Raw genomic sequence first — 6,911 nt, 5'->3', positions numbered from 1 at the left:
CACCTTCCTAGCTACTTCCTGGACTGCTCACGTCAAGGCAGTCAAGAAGCATCGGGTGTGACCATGCTGCAGACGTGACTTGTCTGTGTGCTTCAGACACAGCTACCAATGAGACATAGGTGCCCTGAAGCATGGGCTGCTACCAGAGTCAATGCCAAAGCTTTGTGGGAAATAGTTTTGAAAAATACCAGCCACGGTGAAATCAAACAGGATTGGGAAATCCTGACTGAGAAATTGTGCTGCAATATTTCAGTTCACTTGGGATTGGATATCATAGGTGTATATCAACGTGAAGAGGTGGGTCAGTGTCGGGGTCCAGCCCCAACATAAATTATCTCCCTGGGCCAGTGAGGAAGGGTAGGAATAGTCGAGACACAGTTCACAGGGCAATATCAGGAGGGAGTCCCAGGATTCATTCTAATCCTAAAGATCACCCGTGTTTATTTTCCAAACAGCTTTTATATCAAAAGGTAAACTGAGGGGGAAGTTCATTAGCACTCTGTTTTGGGGTAGGGGGACTAAAGTCACTTCCACAAGTACGGTTGCTCTGTCAGGCAGCCTGGATTAACACTTCCCAGGTAATCTCCATAATGGCAAAGCAAGAATCAGAACAATATTAGCATATCCTAATCTTTTGAGGATGGCGACATCCTGTCTGGAAGTCATGTGACCACCTTCCCTGTGGCCAGGTATGAGCTGGCTTGTAAGTTTGGCTGCCATACAATGTAGGGCCTGTATAATACTGCCCCACGGGTCAGGATAAAAATCAAGTCAACATTTAATAAAGTGAGGAATTTATTTATTGAATAATGAAATAATAAACAGAGAAATTTCTCTTTTAGGCTTGGGATATGTTCTTAAGAGTAGAACATAGTCCTGATGTGCCAACATCAAGTGAAAAGTAAAAGTGGGTTCCATACCACCGTGGCATCGTTGGAAATGCTGCCACACAAAGCTATGAGCTAACATGTTATCCCAGAGAGGGCGCTTACAACAGGTTACCCCGCTGTTCTTCATAGGTTCAAGCGACCCATGATTTTCAGCAGAGTCATCTGAGGAGACAAAAATGAAGTTGAAAGCACAGTTATGCAGGAGCCTTTCGCTAGAATGCTGTGGACAAAAATCACAGTTATTGCAGGTTGAGAAATAGATCCCGCACATAAGAACCATCATTTATGAAAGATGAAGCCTTCACCCATGTTTCTTTCTATTCCCTTTTCTTCATGCCTCCCAACTTTTATGTGTGTCTAGGTTCATATGTGTCTTCTGGAGCACTGCCTGTGTCCACTCCTGTGTGAGTAGGAGGGGTCTCAAGTGTCATACTTACCCTGCTTCCTGAGACACTCTCCCTGAACCTGTGAATTGTCGGTAACTCTAGACCACCTGTCCAATGATGAAAAGGGGACTTCTCCCTTCTACCTCCATAGAGGTAGGATGAAACGCTCACACTGGCCTTCAAGGCTTTTGTGTGGCAGCTGGTTCTGAGCCCACGCCCTCACATTTAAAGACCGAGCACTTGGTGGAGTGAGTTATTCCTGTCACTAGGAGGGCAATATCATGGCTACATTCTCATCTTATGATATCTCTCAGGAGCCTAATGTTGTCAACAGAACAAATGAATAATTGACCCTGTGTGTAGTCAATCTCCTGTTGGAGCTCTGTATGGGAAGCAAGAAAAGCTTATGGTTGAATATGTTCACGAGTGCCTGCAAGGTAAGGAAGACCAAAGGTTATTATCCATTTCCTGCCATGGTGAGCAGCCTGGGGATCAGGAAGTTTGGCCAAAAAAGAAAACAAAACAAACCACATGGTTTCTTGACTTGTGTGAAGATGAGCAGTGTGGATTTGCGTCTGAAAGGGCAGAGAAGCGACCACACGCGTTCCTGAGGTAAGACCGAAGGGCAGATGAGGCTGGTGCCTTCAAGTCTTTGAAGGGAAGTGGCCTGGCTTTACTGGATGGTGTCCCTAATGGATTCTGCAACCTTGTCTGTCAGGGACAGATTTCTTTCACATTGTCCCTGGCTAGACAGCCTTTGCTTGGGGAGAGCTGACCAGACATGTGTGTCCCATTCTAACCTTCCATGGTGCTCAGCCTGAATTCTCTGGCCACCTGCCCACCTGCCTCCCATTCAGCTTCCCCATGACAGGAGGCAAATCATGATGTCAGAGTCACACAGAGTTTACTAATCCCCCTGCTTTCCAAAGTCTCATGAGAAAACTAAGAAAATCGCCCTTTGCTTGCTTAGATGGCTTTCCCAACACAAGGAGCTGATTGGCAGGGCACTCCCTAAACTCCATGGTGCCCTGCACTGGTCCAGGACTTATGTTCACATTGACTACTGTGTCTGGTAGTCAGCGGCAGGAAGACACCAACACTGAATGCCCCACCTCTTTCAGCAAGTTGGCAGAGAGGCTGTGGCATGGGTTGGTTGACAGGGGCCACTGTGGTCAGGCTTCCATTGTCACATAAGGCAGACCACTGATGGTTTTGTATGTTGTGTCTTCCAATGAGGATTGAGGGGTGTGCCTGTTATTTGTTCTTTTTTCTGAGACTATCTAGCCCATTCTGACAGTGTGAGGTGGTCACAAACATCCAATTGGGTGCAGAGAGGCAAAAAGGGCTCCTCTAGGTGAGGGGCTCCACAAAAGAAACTTCGTTGTGGATAAAACTGAGTGTAAAGGTCTCTTCTGTCTTCCAAACATCTTTATGGAAGTGCAGGTTTGCAACTTTCAAGAGAGACAGTGGTGTCATCTGCTCTCTGAGAGTGTAAGGAGAACGGAAGAGTGGGGACATCAACAGTCAGAACTCAGGGCAAGGCTACCCAAGAGTTTCCTCTCCCCATCCTGGTTAGTATGTGGCTTAGTTTGAATGAGAATGGCCCCCACGGATGAACATGTTTGGATATGGAACAGGAGGTATGGCCTGGAAGAAGGAAGTGCCAGTAGGGGTCACAGAGCTTTAAGGATTCTAGAACCAAACCCATTCCAAATCTCTCTCTCTCTCTCTCTCTCTCTCTCTCTCTCTCTCTCTCTCTCTCTCTCTCTCTCTCTCTCTCTCTCTCTCTCTCTCTCTCTCTGTTGCTTGAGAATCAGTGTCAGCTATCACCTCCAGCTCCAATGCCATGACTGACTGCCTATTGCTAGATTCCCATCAGGATGTTCATGTGCTGTCCCCCTCTGCAACTGTGGACCCCTAAGTAACATGCTTTTTCGCTTAAGTGGCGACAGAGTAGAAACAGCAGGAAAGGGCAAATTCAGTAAGTGAATGCTAGAATAGGTATCTGTCTGCACCAAGTTCCTATCTCAAAGGCCCCAGGGTATCTGGCAAATGATTCATGACACAGGGAGACAAGTGTCAAGCCCTCCTCAGGATGACCTGCTGACCCACTGCACCATCAACACCAGTAGAGTTCGGCACTGTAGGCTGCCACAGAGACTTGTGTGTGCAAGCTGTGCTCAGCAGTGGCCGAGGGAGTAGACTGCTATTTGCTAAGCTGACACAACACCCATATTCAGAAAGACCAATGCCAGCATTCTCAGCAGTCATAAGAAAGCCCGATTCATTGGTGGATTCCATCAAGACCAGGCTTCAGAAACTCATCCTCCATAAAAAGACACTCAGAGAACTCAAACTAATTCATCACTTCAGCGCTTCTCAACTTGTGGGTCTCAACCTCTTTGGGGATCGAATGAACCTTTCACAGGCTCATCTAAGATCAGAAACAGGAGCAAAGGTAACTGTTTTTTGGGGGTCTCCACAACATGAGGAATTGTATTAAAAGGTTGCAGCATTAGGAATATTGAGAACCACTGATCCAAATAATCCCCTCAGAAGAACCCTGGATTCCCTGTCAGCTGGGAAGATCTCGCTGACCCAGAGAGCTGTTCACAACCTGCATGGTGACCATGAGGATTCTGCAGACACCTCACTCAGCAAGAATGTACACAATAACACTGGCTGACACCTTGTAGCTCCATGACAGTGACTGTTGCCCCAATCTAGACCCCGGATGTCATCACTGGACACAAAGCCATCCCAGGATGCTGGCCTTGTCCAGCAGTGATGTTCCACAGCCCTCTCAAGTCCTAGTTACCTTTTCACAGTAGCCAGAAAAGTCCTGTAATTTTAGTCAAAGTGAAAGAATCATTCACTGGGATAAAAATACTACCACAGTTTCTGAACTTCTGGAACATGGGAAGGGCAGCGTGGACCCTGGTGGCAGGAGGCAGTGAAGAAAAGAATGCAGATTCTTCCAGATCAGCCTGAGGTTGTTAGAGCAGAAAGAGGAGGAGGATCGTGGGAAGGGGTTGGTTTGAACCCCCTGGGGAGGCATGGTCTTCCGCTCCTGGGAACCCATGCCCTGCATCTCATGTCTCTTCTTCAGGGAGTTTCTCCCGATCAGCCCGCCCAAGGTCCCTGTCCCTGCCCTACATTCTCATCTCTTTCTTCTCAGCTGCCTGGCTGGAACTGGAATTTCCTATGGGCAGACTCCTCTCCTTCCCTAGTGTCATGCCCTGTCCCCCTCACTGTCTTACTGATTTTCTTCTCTCTTGCCTTGTCCCACACACCTCTCTCCTCCTTTCTGCCCTGTCCATGGACTTCTTTACAGCTGGTCATCGATAAGGATCTTCAAAAATTAGGGGACGACTTGGTGAAGACCCCATGTTGTGTGGAACATGATGCTGCATAATGTGGATTGCAGAAGTTGGAAGGCTGGCTCTTTAAAATGGGGTGGCCCTGTGTCCGACTTTTCTGTCCAGCCATAGTGCTGGGACGACAAGTATCAGCTTACCTTAAGGGAGCTAACAGCTCCCACTGCAGGGAGAGGAGGGGTACAGAGCTTGTCCTTATGAGTCACAGCATGTGTCACTGGGCGTGATGATTTCGGGTACAATGCTCTATAATGTTCTGGCCTGGCCCCCTCTTGTGGCTGGTAGGCCACACCAGGCCGAACGAGACCCATGGTTTAAGAACCATGGCCCCAGGCCTGTTCTTCAGACCTTGAAAGAAGACACAAGCAAAGGACTCTGTTAGTGACTCAGACACAGGCAGGACTCACCACTGGGCTAGCCTCTTGTCCCACAGCACTCTACATGATTCCTCTTGCCTAACCTGATCTCCCTTCCCCAAGCCCAAACCCCTCTCCCTCCCTCCACTGCCCCTGGTTGCATCCTCTGCTTGTCTGCTTCAGGCTCAACTTTCCCAGAATCCATATAAAGGGGCAGAATGGGAAAGCTCCTTCTAGGGTCACAGACATTAGGGTTCTTGTCCTCTAAATGGTGCCGCGTATCCACGGCAAAAGCAAAGATGAAATACACAAGAAGTCACTGGGCTTGTCTACCCGGTCTCACTGGGACTCCATTTCCCACCTCTCCCAGTCCCTCACCTGGGGGTTGGGGCTTCTTCCGTTGGGGTGAGGAGACAACAGAAGAAACAGCAGCAGAGACGGTGGATTTGCCTCCTCACCCCTTTGAGGCGCCATCTCCTCCTCCTGTCTGGGTTCTGGTTTTCCTCACCATGCAAGTTGTCTTCATTTGGGCTGGGCAGAATGCCCTCAGTATCTTCACATGCTTCCCTGTGGCTCAGGGGAGTGTTCAGGGACTCCTCACTCTCCCAGGGGGGGCCAGGGATAATGATGACTTCAGGGTACAGACAGGGAGGCACAGGACCACCAGAGCTTATATCAAATTCTGTGCCCTGGCTTGGACCATCACCTACAGTGCCCTCACTCTCCCTGCTGGGGCCAGTGTCCGTGCTGACATTGGTCACTGTATTCTGGCTCTCGGGAGCACAATAACCGGTTTCATAAATGTCTATGGCCTGGCTTGGATCATCACCTACGGTGCCCTCACTCTCCCTGCTGGGGCCAGTGCCCGTGCTGACATTGGTCACTGTATTCTGGCTCTCGGGAGCACAATAACCGGTTTCATAAATGTCTATGGCCTGGCTTGGATCATCACCTACGGTGCCCTCACTCTCCCTGCTGGGGCCAGTGCCCGTGCTGACATTGGTCACTGTATTCTGGCTCTCGGGAGCACAATAACCGGTTTCATAAATGTCTATGGCCTGGCTTGGATCATCACCTACGGTGCCCTCACTCTCCCTGCTGGGGCCAGTGCCCGTGCTGACATTGGTCACTGTATTCTGGCTCTCGGGAGCACAATAACCGGTTTCATAAATGTCTATGGCCTGGCTTGGATCATCACCTACGGTGCCCTCACTCTCCCTGCTGGGGCCAGTGCCCGTGCTGACATTGGGCGCTGTATTCTGGCTCTCGGGAGCACAATAACCGGTTTCATAAATGTCTATGGCCTGGCTTGGATCATCACCTACGGTGCCCTCACTCTCCCTGCTGGGGCCAGTGCCCGTGCTGACATTGGGCGCTGTATTCTGGCTCTCGGGAGCACAATAACCGGTTTCATAAATGTCTATGGCCTGGCTTGGATCATCACCTACGGTGCCCTCACTCTCCCTGCTGGGGCCAGTGCCCGTGCTGACATTGGGCGCTGTATTCTGGCTCTCGGGAGCACAATAACCGGTTTTGTCAATGTCTATGGCCTGGCTTGGATCATCACCTACGGTGCCCTCACTCTCCCTGCTGGGGCCAGTGCCCGTGCTGACATTGGGCGCTGTATTCTGGCTCTCGGGAGCACAATAACCGGTTTCATAAATGTCTATGGCCTGGCTTGGATCATCACCTACGGTGCCCTCACTCTCCCTGCTGGGGCCAGTGCCCGCGCTGACATTGGGCGCTGTATTCTGGCTCTCGGGAGCACAATAACCGGTTTCATAAATGTCTATGGCCTGGCTTGGATCATCACCTACGGTGCCCTCACTCTCCCTGCTGGGGCCAGTGCCCGTGCTGACATTGGGCGCTGTATTCTGGCTCTCGGGAGCACAATAACCGGTT

General features: G+C 50.0%; 1 long non-coding RNA gene across 1 annotated transcript; it reads right to left on the bottom strand.

Moving 5' to 3' along the window:
* Positions 1 to 648: 648 nt before the first annotated feature.
* Positions 649 to 5,982, bottom strand: LOC130871530 (uncharacterized). Its single transcript, XR_009056843.1, has 3 exons — positions 5,388 to 5,982; positions 4,794 to 5,001; positions 649 to 1,052 (listed from the first exon to the last, which is right to left on the bottom strand). It is a non-coding gene; the product is annotated as an uncharacterized LOC130871530 (long non-coding RNA).
* Positions 5,983 to 6,911: the final 929 nt, after the last annotated feature.

The sequence above is a fragment of the Chionomys nivalis genome, chromosome 3 (assembly GCF_950005125.1).
Source record: "Chionomys nivalis chromosome 3, mChiNiv1.1, whole genome shotgun sequence".
Classification (NCBI taxonomy): domain Eukaryota; kingdom Metazoa; phylum Chordata; class Mammalia; order Rodentia; family Cricetidae; genus Chionomys; species Chionomys nivalis.
The sequence above is the reverse complement of the archived record's forward strand: the minus strand, read 5'-3'. Positions and strand labels throughout refer to the sequence as shown.